We start from the raw sequence: 21,034 nt of genomic DNA on the forward strand, positions 1-21,034 counted from the left end.
ATTAACATAGAAACCCTATCTAAGATCATAGACAGCAAAACTTTTAACAGATATAGTATATTTTAGTGTCCTATGAAAAATAAATTTTCAGCAAGAACAAGAATACAAGGATTTGAATTGCAGCCTCTCTATTTAATTAATAACTGTAAATAATACAAGCTAGAATGATTAACATAGAAACCCTTGCCAATTGCATGCAAAGCTGCTCATCGACTGTCTCGGCCAATTGAACTTTGAAGCACACTAATGGATTCACCAGACAAATTACACACCCACCGGGTTGTCTTTGGGATCAAACTAGAAAGAACTCAATCTGGGATCAAACTAGAACTCAATCTAGCACTAGCCTTGCTAAGTTCTCAACAAAGACAAAATAGATAGAAAACTCAGATGATTCAAATGCCTAGCTCCTATTCTCTTTAATAGGCTTGATGGACTCTCTGCAAACCTGATTTTATTATTTTCCCTTGAAAACAAAAACAAATATGATAGGCAGATCCCATGGGTAGATTCTGTCCATTTTGACTACCTCAAGAAAAAGGAAATATTACAACATAAATATGGTTGAAGCAGAATTTTGAAACAATCTCTTATAATTTTAAAAATTCTGAATTTCGAATTATTGTTATGGAAAATCCATATTGACATTTTGGAGTTTTTAATAGGTGTTATTATGACAAATTAAAATGAGTTTGGAAAGTTAAGAATAGTTCTTATAAAAAATTAAATTTGGAATTCTGAAATTTTAATAATAATGAAAAATCATAATGGTCACTTTTAATAATACTCATTGTTGTTATTTTGATACACAGTTAAAAATGTAAAATATAATAAAAAATATATAGTTTCAATATAAAATATATAAAAAAAATTAAATTAAAAAAAATCTTGAAAATTAAAACATAACATATATATATATATATGTATATATATATAACAAGAAACAATCTATCATTTCACTTGAGAGCCTATAAAGAAATCTTATATATGGTTCACTCTTTATAAAAAAAAAATTCTTTTTTTTCCCGAAGTTTTTGCTCTAATATAATTTATAAATACTTTTTTAGTCTTATTTTTTTAGAAGTCTTCACTCTTAACTTAATTTATAAATACTTTTTTAATCTTATTTTTTTTAGAAGTCTTCGCTCTAAACCTAATTTATAAATACTTTTTTAGTCTTACTTTTTTAGAAGTCTTCACTCTTAACTTAATTTATAAATATTTTTTTAATCTTACTTTTTAGAAGTCTTCGCTCTAACCTAATTTATAAATACTTTTTTAGTCTTCCTTTTTCAGAATTCTTCCCTCTAACCTAATTTATAAGTATTTTTTCAGAAATCTTCTTTCTAAACAAATTTATCTATATGAAGTTACACACACAACATAAAAATCAATCCATGAGGAAATTTAATTCTTAATTATTTTAAATGTTTCAGGTATTTTTTTGAATATGCTGGGCTGTAATATTTCATCCTTACCCTTTATTCATATTTTTAACAATTGCAACAAAAAGATGCTTTAGTAAATTTCTAGCCTATAGATATTTATTCAAAACATTTTTTTTTTGCAAAAAAATAAACTTGTCTTTTGCCAAATGAATGGTTAATGTATCAATTAACATGTTTCCACACTTCACAAAATCACATATTCAACACAATGTCTTTTTATTTCCCCTTGTCCTGAGGATGAACCACATTAGTTGGTTCGTTGACCAAATCCTGAAAATGCGATTAATCCAAAAGATAGTTATCTACTTCAGATCTTTTTACTATTTCAATGCAAGCTTGAGTGTCTTACTAAGGAATAACCTTGATGCATACTATTGTTTTCCATTAAGCTCTTTAACCAAATGAAATCCTTGATTGCAAAGTAGGCATAAGCATTCTACTTGCAACACTTAATAATTAGAAGGTTGGTTTCTTAGTGGCTCATAATACTATTTCTCTAGTGATGACTCACATCCTAGTAATTTGAATGGATACAAATGTTTATCACTCACATCCTTGCTTAATCATCTCAATGCATCATTCAAAATCCCCTTGACTATAATACATGTTTTAATTAGTGTTATTGTTCCTCAAGTTTTGATGGAATCCCCTAAATATGTTTTCATTTAATGCCCCCATGTTTTAGAAAGTTGGTGGAACATTATTTTGAAATGTCTTCAAGGTATCTTATAACTCTATTGATTGCCAATGTTATAGTCCTAAACGTAAAGGAAAATGAAATTGGCTCAAAGGAATTAAACAAAAGCATTGCTTGGTATTATTCATACCATAACATAAACTAGGTTGCCAATTGCATTCATGTATAATACTTGGGTCATTGCATGTAGCTCAACTTACATATTTGGACCGATGTCCAACAATTTCATACCATTTTCTATTAGAGTTGCACTTGACTTGCATTCATTGAAATCTTCAAAGAATGTTTACTATAGTTTTTTTTGGCACAAGTGAATATGTCGATTCACTATAAATTTTCACTTCAATATCAACACAATAATGGATCTCACCAATTGGTGATATAAAATGCAATGGTCATGTTAGATTTGACTTTGAACTTTCAATAATGAAAAACATTTACAAAATATGATAGAATCATCTACATACATTGTTAGGATTTAGGATATTTAACACAAATTATTGTAAACACTTGCGTCAACAAGAAAATTATTAAACCATTGCTCCTTCATGTGCCCATTGATCATTTGGTACTAAGCTTGAGAAGATTCCTTTAAACCATACACAACCTACTATATCTTACAAACCAAATGTTCTCTACTCAATCTCACATATGCCTTAGGTTGCTCTATGTATATGTTTTCCAACTCTCCATTAAGGAAATAAGTGTTTTTTTTTTTGCGTAAATACTAATTCTATTAAAAAGAGAAAATATATGTACAGTGAGGTCAAGACCTCAGAGGAGGCCGAAGCCATTCCTCAGCCAGATGTTCAGAGATATTACAATTCATGCTTTCTGCCGATTTCACAGTACAACCTTCAAAAGATTTTGTTTGGGCCATGACCCACTGAGAAATTTTACTAAGACTCACACTGTCATGCCACCCATTGACCAAAAAAACACAAGGGTGCCCAACATAGTCACAGTTACAACAATAAATAGAGAACATAAACCAGACATAGACCCATAGACTTGAAAACGAAGACCCGAAATCAAAATTGCACAGCGCATAGGCAAGAATGCCACCCGTCAGTGAAGAGTCGGCTTTAGTCTGCATGCTGCGGAGAGTCAGGCGTGTCCCTCTCCACCTGGCTGGAAGAAGCTACCCAGGTGACGAAGTCATTGTCCTCATTTCCTTCTGTGCCACCTTCAGGAGTGGTCACCAAATTGAGAATGCAGCCTGCACGCTGAGACGGCCCACAGGCCAGAATCTCGCTCTGAGTCGGGTCGACGGGATGCTGAGGCGCTTCAGAGATAGGGGTGTCCTCCTGCATATTGTCTGCGTTAAACACCACCCCTGCCATATCCCCTTGCAGAACACTGTCTTCCTGAGAATGAGAGGAAGTGGTTTGAGCCGAGCTGACATGATTATTCTCCTCCTCCGCGAGAATAATTGTAATGCTTGCCGTCAATACTGGCCTGTTGAGCCTGCTGTGGAAAGTAAATCTGGAAGTCTGAAAAGAGTTATGCGGAAGAGACCCAGCTTGACCCAAGGGCGGAGAAGAAGGGGAGGCTGAGGCAATAGGAATGACGTTCTGTGGAGCAGGACGAGAGGTTCGGCCTCTATTTCCCGTGTTGCTACCTCTGCGCGGGATACCTCTGCGGCGAGGCATGCTTGGGAGAACAGATTGACTGAGAAAGGGGTTGAAGCGGAGCAGGCGGGTGAGAAATTGAGCGCAAATGAGCCCAATGACATTCAAAGACCAGGCGAGCATCCAAATTCGATGGACCAGGCAGGAGTGCGGGAAGAGTTCTGCGCAGAGGTGAATAAAGCCAGTGACAATGGCGTGGATAAAAAACGGATCCATACATAAGAACTGACCTGAATGCGCTTGAACCAGGCGCTCATAAATGCTACACTGTGAAACCATCATTCCATTCTGCAACGTATTTACTTCGCATGCCGTTGAATGAGTTTGCCAGCCCAAGGCGCATGCCATGAGGGCCGTCCGCCAGCCAGGTGCCAGGCCAGCTGCCTGCTCTGTGCGGCGTCCCATTAATGTCATTGAATGCCACCCGCATCCAGGTAGGAAATAAGTGTTTTTATCTGCATTGAATAATTATATTTTTTTTCATCCATATTGAAACTTTCAATGTGGAAAAGAAGGCCATTTTTACTAGCGGGACTCAGTTTGGAAAATTGGGGTTTGAAATCTTTTGGAAGCAATTTGAGGCATTAAATGGAACTTTTTGGGGACAAAAAATTGTTGTGTAAGTTCAAAATGTTTCTGCATTATTCTACAGGCATATATCTTTCCAATGACTCAAGAATCGCTTCAATTGGAGTCTATATGCAAAATTTATGCCACTCGGAAGTTAACTTTCTTGTTTTGAAAACCATAATTTGAGAGGATGCATTCATTATTCATTGAAAGTGTTGATGTTTTGAAATGTAAGTATCACTCTATCACTACGCCCACATCTACATCTCAAATTTCTTGGTGGCTATTGAGAAGTAAGGGGAACATTATCCCACAGTTTAAAGCTGCTCAAGTTAGGAAGAATCTTGCAACTAACAACCCTGATGGTCAAAGAAAAGAAATAAAACCTAGCTACTCTAACCCTAAGCATGAAAATATGTACAAAGTAATAAACCAATCAGTTTTCTCAGGTTAGACCCTTAGATTACTATAGGGCCTAAGCTACATCTACGAAAAGAAATTGACTATAATGCTTTCATGCATGAATAATTGAATAAACAAGATCCCTCCTATTAATGTCAAACATTAGATGCATAAATGAAGAAATGAATAAATGAAGGCATATTGCAAACTTAGTGTTTCACATTAATAATGTTTCCGTTGTTGTTTGATAGATTTATATTATGATATAAAAATCTTAGTCACTTGTATGATACACATTATTAATTGATAATGAATAAGACTTCATGGTACAACCATTTAATATTGTGAAAGAGCATTAACTACCCCCTTTTTATTAGTGTAATTTTAGTTAAACAAAAAAACTTAATGGAGTTTGAAACCATGGCCTCCAAATTACACAACTAGTGACTTTACCATCAAACCATGTATACAACTTGGTATAATTAACTATCTAATCACACACTTCAATTGTTGTTTATGTATAAGTTTTATGAAATAAAACCTTAATTCATTATGTAAAGAGTGTGATCAAACTTATTAATGAATAAGTATTTTTTGTAACAACCAAATGTTAAAAGAACTTGTAGTCAATGAAAGAAGTTAAGTAAAATTAAACAAAATTAAAATATGTACATAAACAAAACAAAAATTTAAAAAGGCACCTAACTAAAACAAATATTAAATAAACTAAAGGTCAATACATTAGTGAACACATTATATATAGAATTAAGGTTAATGTAATAAACAATGAAACATGGTAAAAGAGGAAATTCACATAACGTGAAAGAAAGAACATAAAGTCTAGAACTTTATGAGTGTAAAAAAAAGAAATTAAAACATTTATACAAAACACTGATCTGGATTGATGAAGCAACGAAATGAAATACAGATTCAAACCATAACACAAAGATACATCCAAACAAAACTTCAATTTATAAATAACAACTACTGAAAATTGTTTACATGCATAAGAGAAATAAACTAGTTCGAGCGATGGTATCTTATCTTTGAGAATAGATGTGATGACTACATGCCTTTTGAATTGTGTTAGAATGAAGATGACAAACTCTTTTATCATCAAGAAATAATGGGAAACCCTAAACATCCAAAAACCTAACCCTAGGAGATGAAGCACCAAAAGTTTGTGGGTTATGTTCGGGTTGGTTGTACATCAACTTCTCGAGGTCATAACTTTGACATACAATCTCCATTTGACACGCATGATACCTTGTTAGAAATATTTTCCGAGGATAACAAATTTCAACAACAAACCCTATTTCATGCTATAGGTTTGTCCGTTTTCTGAAATAACACCATTTAAGGCCTCCAAAAGGATCCAAAAGTTTAGGAGCCGAAAAATTGCCAAAAATAGTAAACTATGCTTGAATTTGGGAATTGAAAGGAAATAGTGTTGGGGGTCCAAGTGGAATAGGTGGGTGGCCACCAATATCCACTTGGATCAATCCTCCCCCCTTAGGAAGCAATGGTCCCCATTATGTTGAGTGCCTCTATGAGATGGGAAATATTTTTGCTAAACTTGGTCCTTGGTGAGCCACTTGCTAAGAGCAGAAGTGTCTTCAGACACACACATTTTATTAATAAGGAAAAGAAAAATTACATAGAAAATTTGCAAGAGTTTACACTCAAAAACTCAACACACTTGCAAGTTGGAAAATGTGATTTAAATAAGCTAAATGTCCTAACCTATTTTAGTTATGGATCACTTATTTAATTAACAAGTGTTCATTTACATTAAATGCTATCCTAACAAATCTACTAACTATTTTCCTAAATTGGAGCCTAAGAAACGACACCTTTCTAGATGCCATATCTTTTACAACAATTCACTATTTTTAGAAGGTCTCCAATATTTAATTAAATATTATATTCTAACTAATAAACTAAGATTTATGTATTTTGGGTCATCTAACAGTCCCCCCTATGATCCAAAGATACATTACAACAAATACCAAGTTCATCTCTGAACTTAGTAAATTTGATTCTACCTAGTGGTTTTGTGAAAATATCTAAGATCTGATCTTCTGAAGGACAATATATCAGCTTGATGACATCATTTATAATGAGTGTTCTGATGTGATGATACTTTGTGTCCACATGCTTTGTTTTGGAATGAAAAACTGGATTTTTGGCAAGCTTTACGACTGCCTAGCTATCGATGAATAAAGATGTATCTTCTGCTTAAGGAATGCCCAAGTCCTACAAAACTCTGCGCAACCAAAAAATTTCACATGTTGCATCCCATGTTGATATTGTAACACCCTCCTCCCACATCCACCCAAGTAACTATGCCAACCGGGGTAAACATGAGATTAGAGGCTACTGTGATCAGATTTTACCTCCTATGTGACCTTAAGGAAGTGAAATCAACCTCACACACAATCATCCAACATTATCAACAAAACCCTCAGGAGACAAGTCAACCACTCAAACAACCTATCCCTGGGTCCCACTATTGTTCTAGACCTCTGAGGCCATCGTCGCTCTCATGCTATAGGCAAGGGAGAGACCAAAGACCTAAAGTTGCTCTCATGGTATGGGAAAGGGAGAGACCAAAGACCTAAAGTCGCTCTCATAGGCCTGCATGCCAACCACTGTTGTCCAAACTTACGAGTTCTGTGCCAGCGACCTCCAGATTTAAGCCACTTCTTTTAGGCCTAGAGTCGAGGCTAGTGCCCAGAATGGAATGAAAGTTTGAAATCAATAAAAGTATAGGGAAACAATGACACAAAAGAAATAATCTCAACAAGACCTTAACCAGACCCCTACTAGCCATGACAGACATTTCTTCAAACATATCATCGACATGTAACCTTCAGGTGCAAGCAATAGAATTAAGTGTATAGATCTCATACTTATCTGAGAATCGCTATGAACTGTTGTTCCCTCATTTCATTTGCTGCATATTCATTTATTAGGTCATAGATACATTATCTATTCATATACAAGTAAAAACATGCTGAGAGCCATACATAGCTGTTGTCATAAAATGTGCATATAACCAACATAATAGGAACAAAAATACAATAAACATATCAACCATCATAATCCATAGTTACACCAGTGAATTTACACACGAAAATCAATGGAATGAATTTCTCATTAATCAATGCAATGAACCAAGCTGTGATGGGACTACCACATTCCACCCAACCATAGATTGGCCTTGCCAAGTCTCTCTTCAGCCAATCACCCCCGTGCCATATTCCAAGCATGAATGTGGGACTCATAGAACACATAAAAACACCAATCAATGTGGATGCCACCAGAGTTCTTCGCTTACACCATGAGGAATTTGAGTGTCTCCTAGTCTCTCAGGCTTTACTGTGCATCTGCAATCTGATCCATGGATCACTAGGTCCTACACTAAGACATACTCTCCAGGCTTTATCATGCATTACATCCTAGAATCACTAGGCCCAATGGAGAGAAAATCCACCTCTTGGCTTTACCGTATATCCTGCGATTCACTGGCAAGGATTCCTAGGCCCACCGAGGCACACAATCTGGCTTTACTGTAGCCCACAGTCTGGTTCAGGGTTTACTAGGCCAGTGGTTTCATGCATCCTCAATCCGGTTTAGGGACCACTACACCATGCGTTTGTCAATTCGGAGATCCACACCACTCAACTTTGAATCTAATCTGACCATCCCACATAAACTGAAGGAGAGAACAATCTCATCAAAGCTATTAGGGAATGGAAAAGGTAGGCTGAAAATACTGTCACACCTGAAAAAACCCATGCCATGGTATAAAAGAAACACATGCAATCACATGCATGCCAAATATAGCAAGGAAAATACACATGCAAGTTGATACCTGCAATGAAGCCTGTTGTAGCTGCTTGGTCCTGCCTTTCCCTACTTGATATTTGCTTCGTCTTGCCTTCTTTACCTTTCTTGCTCCAATGACAAAGTGCTCCATGAAAACTCTAGTGTCCAAGAGTATGAGAGAGAGAGAGAATAATGAAAAAGCTCCAAAGCTAAATTGACAAAAGGTTACCAACTGATCCTCATAAGCCTTTTTATGAATGAGGCTCTATTTTCTTCATTTTCCATTATTTTCCTTCATTTTCCTCCTCATGTGAAACCTGTGACCTTTCACCTCCTTTTTCTCCTAATTTCTATTATTTTCATAAATAATTGTGCCAAAAATGTCATTTTACATTTCCAAATCCTTAGCCATTGCATTTTCTAATTTCCTTAGCCATAAACAACTAAATGAACACCCCCTAGGATGTCTTGCCCAACATTCAGCTTGAATAAGTGTCCCATTCATCCATGGTTATTGTTTTTAACTTTTATTACATGGAATTTTCACCAAGGCTATTACAAATCCCTCCCCCTTGGGGGACACCGTCCTTAGAGTTCAATCACTTATATACCTTGGGAACCTGCTGAAAGAAGACATACTGCTTATGGAGATTTATAACATAGCTTGATGCAATATTTACAATGAAAGATCTTTAGAGGAAAAAATCATGACAACATGACAACATACCGCATAATGGAGCTTTATAACACAACTCATTACAATATTTACAATGATCATCTTGCTGAGTGCCAATCAACATGACATCATGATAACATAACCACATGATAGCATAATGACATGATAAGATAACCATAATGACATGACACCCATACCGCATAGTGGATATTTATATCACAACTCATTACAGTATTTACATCCATACACATGTGTACATATAGCAACATCACCATAAATATAGATACCAAAACGTATGCCAAATCATATACCAAATCATATATCAAACATATAATAGTCATCATATCTAAGAACATGTCAAAACATCATAAAGAATATGTCGAATCACCATAAAGCATATACCAAACCACCATAAGAAAATACCAAACCACCATGTCAAGTTGCTTTGCCTCAACCAACAAACAAGGAAGGATACATGGCCTGCAGCTGATCTGCCATCTCCCATGTAGCTTCATTGGGCCAAAAGTGCTTCCATTGAACTTTAACTTGCTCGATTGCTCGGTTCTGGAACACAAGCACCTTTTTCTATAATATACACTGAGGCTCTGGCTAGAATTCTCCATCTGGTTCCACCTGCAATACAGACCAGTCAATTACATGATCAACATCCTTAACATACTTCTTAAGCAAAGATACACGGAAAACATCATGGAATTTCACTGTCGAAGGCAATGCAAGTCAATAGGATACTGGCCCAATCCTCTCAATGATACTGAAGGGTCCACAAAACTGTGGTGCTAGCTTGGCACATGATCCAATCTACAAGGAGATATTCTTCGGTTTGATGCACAAGTACACCTGTTCCTCAACCTGGAACTCCTTGAACAACCCATTCCTATCTGCATAACTCTTCTGCCTATCCTGTGCTGCGTTGAGATTCTTCTTGATTGCCCGCATCTCCTATTCCATGTCTGCCAACATATCTGGTCCAATCAATACTCTGCTAATCAGATCACTCCAACTGACGAGAGTGTTACAACTTCGCCCATACTATGTCTTAAAAGGACTCATCCTCAACGATTCTTGATAACCTTTATTGTATGCGAACTCTACCAAAGGGAGATACTCTTCCCACTTCTGTTGCTGATGCATCACATACATCCTCAACATGTCCTCCAATATCTTGTTGACACTCTTTGTCTGTCCATCTGTATGTGGATGATAAGATGTGCTGAAGGCCAACTCTATGCCCAAACCTGCAAATAACTCCTTCCAAAACTTGGAAGTGAACTTCAAATCCTTGTCTAACACAATCTTCTTCGAAACACCATGTAGTCTAACCACATCTCTGATGAACACCTGTGACACATCTCTAGATGAGTACGTAAACTTCACCAGAATTAAGTGTGCCACTTTTGTTAACTTGTCCACAATGACCATGATGGAATCATGCTGCTTCACTGTCTTCGGCAACCCTATGATTAAATCAATGGAAATAACCTCCCATTTCCACTTTGGAATCGAGATCAGTTGTAGCATTCCACCTAGATGTTTACACTCTACCTTCACTCGCCGACAATAAAAGCATCTAGCTACGAACTCTGCTACAACCCTCTTCAAATTCAGCCAATAGTAATATCTCTTCACCGCTGTCAGTGTCTTCTAATAACCTGGGTGACCTGAATATGATTTCACATGAAAATCCTTCAAGATCACCTTCTTGATCTCACTGTTATCTAGTACATATATCTTATCTTGGAACTTAACCAATCCATTTGTTGTAAGACGATAATCCATAGCCTGTGCACTTGCACTTGTACCTATACCTGTACCATGACCTGTACATGTACCTACACTAGCACCCTGCTGCAACTTGTGCACAATCTCCATATACCTGACATCCTGCTATCCTGCCCAAAAGATCCTCTCCTGTAAGTCCGTCCCATAGGAGCTCATAGCTGCCAAGTGATGTACTTGTACCCGTTTGTTGAGAGCATATGCCACCCTATTCTCTTTACCTTTGATGTACCTGATCTCGAAATCAAGCTCGCTGATTGTGACCAACCATCTAGCCTACCTGGTGTTCAAATTAGGCTACTCAAAAAAATACCTCAACCTAATGTGATCACTCATAAGCACAAACCACCTACCAAGAAGATAGTGCCTCCACATCTTCAGTGCATGTATAATCACTACTAACTCAAGATCATGTGTCAGGTAGTTCTGCTCGTGCTCGTTTAGTTTCTGGGACTCGTAACATACCACCTATCCATCTTGCCTAAGGACTCCACCAAGCCCTCTCTTGTAAGCATCTGTGCATACCACAAACTCTTTATATGGATCTGCAATCTATCGTACTAGTCCTTTCAAACTTATTACCTTTCCTTTGCAATGATGTAATGGGATAAAAAATATGTGATAAGTTCCTGATGAACCTGCTATAATAGCCTACTAGACCCATGAAATATCTCACCTCATCTACATTCTTAAGAGCTAACTACTCCATGATGACCCTTATCTTCTCTGGATCTACTGCAATGCCCTCCTTGGAGATCACATTCCCCAAGTAGTGTACCTCAGTCTGAAAGAAACTGCACTTGCTGAGCTTAGCATACAACTGATGCTATCTCAACGAACTCAATACTACTGCTAAGTGTTTGTCATGCTCTTCCTCAGTTTTAGAATATACCAGTATCATCAATGAACACAATAACAAACTTATCCAAATATGGAAGAAACAAACTATTCATCAAACACATGAATGTTGCTGGAGCATTAGTTAAGCCAAACGGAACAACAACAAACTCATAATGCCCATACCTGGTCCTGAATGCAGTCTTGTAAATGTTCTCCTATTTGATGTGTACCTAATGGTATCTGGATCTCAAGTCAATCTTTGAGAACATTGCTGCTCCCTTCAGCTGATCGAACAAGTCATCAATCCTCGGCAAAGGATATCTGTTCTTGATAGTCACTTTGTTCAACTTCCTGTAATCAATGCATAATCTGAGGGTGCCATCTTTCTTCCTCACAAACAAGACTAATGCACCCTAAGGTGATACACTTGGCCTAATGTATCACTTGTCCAACATTTTCTTCAGCTGCAATTTTAACTCAACCAACTCAAGTGTGCTCATCCTGTAAGGTGCTTTCGATGCTAGAGCTACCCTTGGCACTAACTCAATTGAAAAGTCTACCTCCCTGTGAGGTGGAAAATCTGTAATGTCCTCAGGGAATACATCCTGAAATTGTTGCAACATTGGATATCCGTTCAACGCATCTGCATCCTTAACCTCCTTACCCTTATCACTATAAATGTGTACTACAAATAGCTCACACCCTTTCCTGTGGCTCCACTTTGCTTGCATAGCTACCACCATCCTAATTGATGTGGCTTTCTTCTTACCTTGTAAGACTCTTTGTTTTCCATTGTCATCAACACACTCAATAGCTTTGTCATAGCAGTCAACCTTGGTTCTATGTAGATACAACCAATCCATGCCCAACAACATATTGCATGATCCCAACGGTAACAAATTCAAATGTGCTATTGTAGGCATACCATTTAAATCAAATGCGTAAGCTCTTACCCAATGATGAACTCACTTCTTTGTACTTGTAGCCAACTGCACTAACCAAGACTCTACATGCAATTCCCTATTTAGACGACACGTATCTACCAAGTTAGGAATAACATAACTATAATTAGATCCAGGGTCAATCAAAATAGAAATAACTTTATCATAGATCATACTGTCCATCTCAATGATAGATGCATGGTGTTCTACATTCCCATTGTCCACTGCTGCATAGATACGTGGAATACTCTAGCAAACATCCCCAATAGTCTGCGCCTCCTGTGGACTGTATATCTTAGGCCTTCCACCCTGATGCCATGGACAATCTCTCCTAAGGTGTTCCTCACCACATGTCCAACATTCAAACTGACCAATTCCCTCACCTCTATGTTGTTGTCGTTGTTGTGACCCATGTCCCTGTCTAGTTGCATTAAATCTCTTTTGCGAAACCACATTTTCTTTCCCATCTGCATGTTGAGGTCTTGTCCTATTAAGCTTCCATTTACCTCTACCTTTGTCTTTTCCCTTCCATCCATGTTGAGATTCATTCTTACGCTTTGATTTCTCATATAAATTCTTGAGTTTCCCAATAACTTCCTCAAGTTACCGAGGCTCATCTTACTCAATCCAATCTCTAAATGCTAATGGAAAACCATTGACAAACCGTTGAACTTTAGCTTTCTCATCAGTAAGATATGGTACACACCTCAATAGATCCAGAAACTTGGTCGTGTACTCTTTGTCTGTCATTGATCCCATCTTTAACTCATAAAATTCTTTAGCCTTATTGTCGTAATATCTTTCTGACAAGTACTTCTTCCTGAAAAGCCTCTTGAATTCCTACCAACTCAAGTCATCTGTCCTAATGTCTCTAACCCGCTTAACATCTTCCCACCAAATGTCTACTTTAACTCTCAAGATGAAGATAACTATTCTAGCCTTCATGTTATCTGTGTACTCATGCAACTCAAAGAATTTTTTCATCCCAAGTACCCAAGCCTCTACATCCTCCGACTTCTTCACATCTCCATCAAAAGTAGGGGATTTTTCTTTCTTAAATTCATTCGGTAAGTATCCCCTTATCATTCCTCCTGTAAGGATGATAACAACGATGATCATGATGTTTATCAGAACCAGAACTAGAATAATACTTGTACTTATCGCCCCTCCTTTCCGGAGTGTCCAATAACCTGCCATCTCTCAGTATCTTAGATCTATCTGACCTGCGTCTACTAGGAGATCTACTGCCATATGCTCCATTAATCCCATCCTCATGTGCATGGTTGATCCAAAGCGGCCCTTGTCATTGCAGTTTTGTAAAACTCTGAAGAAGTATAGCATTGACCTCTGATTTCTTCTCTTGTGCCTGTATGATCCGATCATTATCTTCCTTACAACTCCTTATCTCTTCCTTAAAGCTTCTCAATGTATCAGCCAAATCAGAAGTATGCCCCACACCATGCTACTCATATGATGCATAGGGAGATTCTATGTAATCTACCACCTTGCTAGCCATTTGATCTTTCTCTTCCTGCAATGCATAATATGCCAGATAAACCAAATCACAATAAACCAGCATACCTTAGTATAGCTTGGGGATGATACCTTGTCTGCAAGATCACCAAATCAACATGATACATGTATAACAAACATAGAAGCATATAGACATATGCAAATGAATGTATCAACATATAAACATCACTTTAATTAGGGTCCAGTCATCCATGCAAGGCCATATCAATAATGCATGCTATGACCTCATGCATGACAACAACCATTACTCCATTATACACATTGTTGCATGCAACCGACAATATGCATAAGCAATGCCAAATCAACTACACCTACGCATAAAAGCATGTAGCCTAACATAATTGATCATTTCTTGCAATCAACCTACAAGACTGATACATGTAATCAAAATATTCAAAATGTAACCTAACATACAAGGATGTAAGAAGGTGACATAAAATCAACATGTAAGTGACAAATAACCATATACAATCAGTCACATACTCATGTCAAATTCTCTTCACAAAATCAACATCAAATTCTCCATGATAACCATACTACAACCCTAATCAAACATCAAGTAATTGCAACAAATATATAAGTGTAAGATACACACATGAAACTGACATGCATGCATGACTAACACATTCGACCCATCCAGTCCGGGAGTTGAACCATGCTCTCATACCACTTTGTAACAACCTCCTCCCACATCCACCCAAGTAACTATGCCAACTGGGGTAAACATGAGACAAGAGGCTACTATGATCAGATTCAACCTCCTATGTGACCTTAAGGAAGTGGAATCGATGGGACATCACACACAGTCATCCAACATCATCAACAGAACCCTCAAGAGACAAGTCATCCACTCAGAAAACATGTCCCTGGGTCCCACTAATGTTTTGGGCCTCTAAGGCCATAGTCGCTCTCATGCTATGGGCAAGGAAGCGACCAGAGACCTAAATTTGCTCTCATAGGCCTGCATGCCAGTGAATATGGACCAAACTTTCTAGTTCTATGCCAGTGACCCCAGGATTTAAGCCACTTTTTCAGGCCCATATCCCAGGCCACTACCTAGAATGGAATAAAAGCTTGAAATCAATAAAAGTACATGGAAAAAATGATGCAAAAGAAATAAGCGCAACAAGACCTTAACCAAACCCCTAATAGCCATGAAAAACATTTCGTCAAACATATCATTGACATGTAAGCTATAGGTGTAAACAACAAAATTAAGTGTAGTGATCTCATACTTATCTGAGAATTGCTGTGAACCATTGTTCCCTCATGTCATGTAGCTGCTTGGTCTTGCCTTTCCTTGCTTGACTTTTGCTTCCTCTTGTCTTCTTTCCTTTCTTTCTCTAATGGTAAAGTACTCCAAGAAAACTCTAAGCGTCCAAGAGTATGAGAGAGAGAGAGAATAATGAAAGAGCTCCAAAGCTAAACTAACAAAAGGTTACCAATTGATCCTTAGAAGCCTTTTTATGAATAAGGCCTCATTTTCTTCATTTTCCATTATTTTACTTCATTTTCCTCCTCACATGCAACCTGTGACCTTTCACCTCCTTTTTCTCCTAATTTCCATTATTTTCATAAATAATTGTGCCAAAAATTCCATTTTGCCTTTCCAAAGCCTTAGCCATTGCCTTTGCCAATTTCCTTAGCCATAAAGAACCAAATGAACACCCCTAGCATTTCTTGCCCAACATTCAGCTTGGAGTAAGTGTCCAATTCATCCGTGGTTATTGTTTTTAACTTTTATTACATGGAATTTTCACCAGGGTTGTTATAGACATGTATTCTGCTTTTGCTGAAGAAGTGACCACTGTAGCTTGCTTCTTGAAACTCCAAGAAACTGTAACTGGCCCCATGTTCATCAAATAACCTGAGGTTGATGCCCAATCATCAATACTTCCAGCAAAATCGATATCTGAATATCCACCAGGTACAAAGTTCTTAGTCTTTTTGTAAAGAAGACAAAAATATGTCATTCCTTGGATATATCTAAGGTCTCTTTTGGCTGCATTCCAGTGGTTGTCTCGTGGTTCTTGCATAAAGAGGGAAATAATACTGAATGCATAAGATAAATCTGGACAAGTGGTTGCTAGATAGATCAGGGCGCAAATCAACTTTCTATAAGTAGTGTTGTTAACCATTTCCCCCCTTAAAATTTTGAAAGTTTCAAGTTTTGTTCTATGGGCATGAGAACGGGCTTGTAATTTTGCATCCCAAATATTTGAAGAATTTTGGCTGCATACTTACTTTGTGAAATGAAAATATGATGTGGCTGTTGGAATACTTCAACTCCAAGATAGTAGCGAAGTAATCCCAAATCAGTCATCTTAAAACCAACACGTAACTCCTTCTTCACTTGCAAAATATGATCATCATTGTTTCCAGTAATGATCAAATCATCCACATCCATAACAAGAATCACCATATTTTTACCCTGTTGATGTACATACAAACTATCATCAGATTCATTTTGCTTAAAGCCAATTTTGTAAAGGTACTTGTCCATTTTGGCATACCAAGCTCGTGGAGCTTGTTTCAATCCATATAGAGCCTTGATCAGTTTGCAGACTTTATGTTCCTGCCCTTCAATCTCAAAACCTAGCGGTTGTGTCATATATATACATCTTCCTGTAAATCTCCATTGAGGAAAGAACTTTTGACATCCATCTGATGAACTTTCCATCATTTTTGAGATGCTAATTCAAGTGTTAATCGAATGGTGTTCCATTTAACTCTAGGGGAAAATGTTTCCTCATAATCAATGCCTTCTTGATGTGCAAAAACCTTAGCAAAAACTCTTGCTTTCTAATTGTCAATGTATCCATTTTTCTTGTATTTAATTCTATAAACCCATTTGCATTCGATGGGTTTGACATTTTGAGGATAATCAACAAGTTTCCAAGTGTTGTTTTCTATTACTGCCTAGTATTCTTCAATCATATCCTTTTGCCATTCTTTATGTTTTACTGCCTCTTTGTATGTGGAGGGCTCAGTAAAATCATTTGTTACCAAGGAAAAAATTTCTTCATTTCTGTGTGACCCCCATGTGCCTGTTTTGTTTTGCTCATTAGGCCTAACATCTTTCAAAAGTTGAACAACCCATTTTGGTAGTTGATGTTCACTTGTTTGAGGATCTGAATAATCACCATCATTGTAAAGTGGATTGATGTAAACAGATGTTCGTCGATCAACTAAAGATTCAGGGGGTGGAGAGTCATTGTCAGATGAACTACTGCTGCTAGGAGATTCAGATAAACTACCAGAAGACCCAAACAATGTTGTTGAAGTAGATGGGCTGGATGAATCATTTTTAGATGAAGGAAAATCAATTTCATACCAATGTTGTGAACTTGGTTGACTTTTCATTGTTCCTTTCCTTTTATCTCCCTTAGTTTCCAATTTTTGAAGAAGATTTTCTATCTTTGTGGCACTCTTTCTTTCTATTTCATCAAAAATCACATCCCTGCTGACAATAAATTTTCCATTGGACAAGAGTCGATATCCTTTCTTCTCATTGGAATACCCAATCATTGTACACTTCAAACTTCATGAATCAAGCTTAGTTCATTTTTCTTTTGGAACTAAGGCATAACACATTGATCCAAACAATCTAAGATGTTTAACTCGAGGTTTGAATCCAAACCATGCTTCATAAGGTGTAATTCCATCCAAAGAAGCAGTAGGAGACTTATTCCTTAAGTAGACTGTTGTATGTATTTCTTCTGCCCAATATATAGGACTTAAATTTTTGAAAGTTAGCATGGATCTTGCCATTCCTAACAAAGTACGATTCATTCTCTCTACTACTCCATTTTTCTATGGAGTGTATACATTTGTAAGATGTCTTTTTATACCATTGTCCTTGCAATAAGTTTGGAATTCATTGGAAGTGAATTCCCCTCCATTGTTTGTCCTAAGAGTGCCAATATTTTCTTTGACTTCATTCTCAACAAGTTGGTGAAAATTTTTAAACTTTTCGAATGCTTCTGACTTTTGCTTCAAAAAATAAACCCAAGTCATTCTACTAAAATCATCAATGAAGAGTAAAAAGTATCTGCAACCTCCTAGAGAAGTTTGTAGAGGTCCACAAATGTCACTATGAACCAATTGCAAATTCCTGTTTGCATGCCATGAACTTGTTGGAAAACTCTCTTGACTTTGTTTTCCGTAAATGCAAGCTTCACATTTTGCATTTTCTTTCTTATAATTTGGAATTCCTTTAACCATTCCCTGTTTTTGAAGTTGAAAGATACTTTGAGAGTTTAAATTCCCATATCTAACATGCCACAACCTTAGTGGTGAAATATCTGTACTTGTTGCTCCTGCAAAGTCAGAATTCCGTGGAATAACTGTTCCTTTCATCCTTAATAGTTTTCCATATTCATATCCTGTCATGAATGTTTTCATACTATGTTTGATTGAGTTTATTTTGACCAAACCATCCTCCATAACAATTTGATGTCCTTCTTGTTGAATTGTGACTAAAGACAACAAATTCTTTTTGAAATTTGGTACATACCAAACATTTGAAATCAATTTTTCTCCAATGCCACGAAGATAAAATTTTACTACACCTTTTCCACAATGAGTATGTTTTGTACCATCTGCAAGAAAGATTGAATTGAGATGGCATTTTTTAAAATTCCAAAAGAAGTCACGTCGAAAAGTCATGTGTTGTGTTGCTCTTGTATCTAAGATCTAAGCATCTTCATAATCACTTTTAGGATATGTGTAGACCTGTAATGTTGTTGATTCTGAACTTTGAAATGTAGTGAAGACATATTCTGAGCCATCATCTTCTTCATCATTAGCAAACTGTGTTGTGTTTTGATGAAACTTTGGAATTTTTTCAATAGAAGTTCAACAATCTTAAGCATAATGACCAACTTTGTTACATCTTCTACAAAAAAACTGACTTAAATCTCTACCTCTGGCTGGATTCTGTCCTTTGCCCCTGCTTTGTCTTCTACTTTGAGTTTGTCCTCTACCTTTGCCTCGATTGTTTCCTCTGCCTTGAAAGTTGCCTCTACCAGAACTGTTTCCTCTACTGAAATTTTTCCCTCTACCTTGACTTCTATCATGACCTTGTCCACTATGTGTTGCTGAATTTTGACTGAAGTTCCCTCTTCCTCTACCTCTAGAAATATCAGTTGAAGATTTACTAGTGCTAGGTTCTGTGAAGAAGACATCTTCCCCAATCTGTTTCTTCTTCCCAAAAGTTTTGTCATGTTGAGTTAGCATTTCACTTAATTCATCAAACTTTAACTTCTCTAACTTTCTAGTTACTTATAGAGTTTCCAAAAAATGATTATATGAAGAAGACAAACCAACAATCAAAATTGTAGTCATGAAACTATCATCCACTGCTTGAAAACCAACATTTACTATTTCCTGCTTAATGTTCTTAAGTATGGAAATATATTCAATTGCATCTCCTTCTTCAGTTAATTTCTGCTGGAGCAACTTCAATTGAAGATAAATTTTCTTAGATTCAGGTTATGTATCAGATAAATCTTCAAAAGTTCTCAAAGAAGACCATGCATCAGAAGCATTTTCAATGTGAACATACATTTCATCAGTAACTGAAGATTTGATTAATGCTAATGCTTTGGCATTTTTTATCTCACATTTAGCTAGTAGAGTTGCATTTATAGGTTTATTTGGTTTAACATCACCATCACATACATATCACCAAAGTTCATTATAAATCAAAGTGCTTTCTATGAGCCTTTTCCATGTCTTGTATGTCTTTGCACCTTCAAGTTTATCGGAATCAGAAATTAAGTTTACCAGCTTTGACATTGTAAAAGTAAATGTAAGCACCAAGTTGGATCATGCACAAAAAAGAAGAAGATGAGCAACACACCATAAGCAAAACGCCACACAAAAAATGATCCATCAAGTCTTGGCCTTGACCCTCATATAGTTGTTGGAGGAGAAAGAAAATCTTTGCTTTGCACTTGGCTCTAGTCAAATTTTCTAAAACTTTACAATAAAACTTTCAAAATTTCACTGTTGACAATACTCTTACAAATTTTGATTCTAACCCCTCAAAGTGAAAAATTACTCTGAATTACGATTACACCTTATCACTCCAAATTACAAAAAAATTCCCAAAATTCCACTTCAACAAAATATTAAAAATTATACATTTCGCTCCATTAAAATTACAAATTTAAAAAAAAAAACCAAAACTCCCTATTTCTCCCCCGAAAAAAATACAAATTCCAATTATGAGCTTTTATCTTTCAATATTTTTAAACTCCAGTTTAAAAAAATTCATGAAGTCCTTTTAAAGAATTGAATTAACACTTTAGAAGTGATGATCTCCTTTCTCAACCAATCTCCTTTTTGAAAGGTCAAAGCACATTTTAATTTATAAAATACTAATAACATCAAAAAAATTTCAACGCATTCACTTGACCTACACGCAAATGGCTGCCATGTTGGACATTTTTTCCACCATAGGTCAGTGAAAAAGAAATCTACGTGAAATTTCACCATATGCCAACGAGGTAGGCGGCTTGATAGATCTGAATGTGTACAACAACGTCCCGGACCCTCTTCGATTCAACAACATTCTTTCAAGGTGTGCATTGAACCTGCAACAAACCAATTAAAATTACGAATTGTGACTCGATCGTGTTACCTTTCAACTTCAATTTATAGTT

The sequence above is a fragment of the Pinus tabuliformis genome, chromosome X, assembly GCF_031772625.1.
Source record: "Pinus tabuliformis cultivar Carrire ecotype Pingquan chromosome X, CPIR1, whole genome shotgun sequence".
Classification (NCBI taxonomy): domain Eukaryota; kingdom Viridiplantae; phylum Streptophyta; class Pinopsida; order Pinales; family Pinaceae; genus Pinus; species Pinus tabuliformis.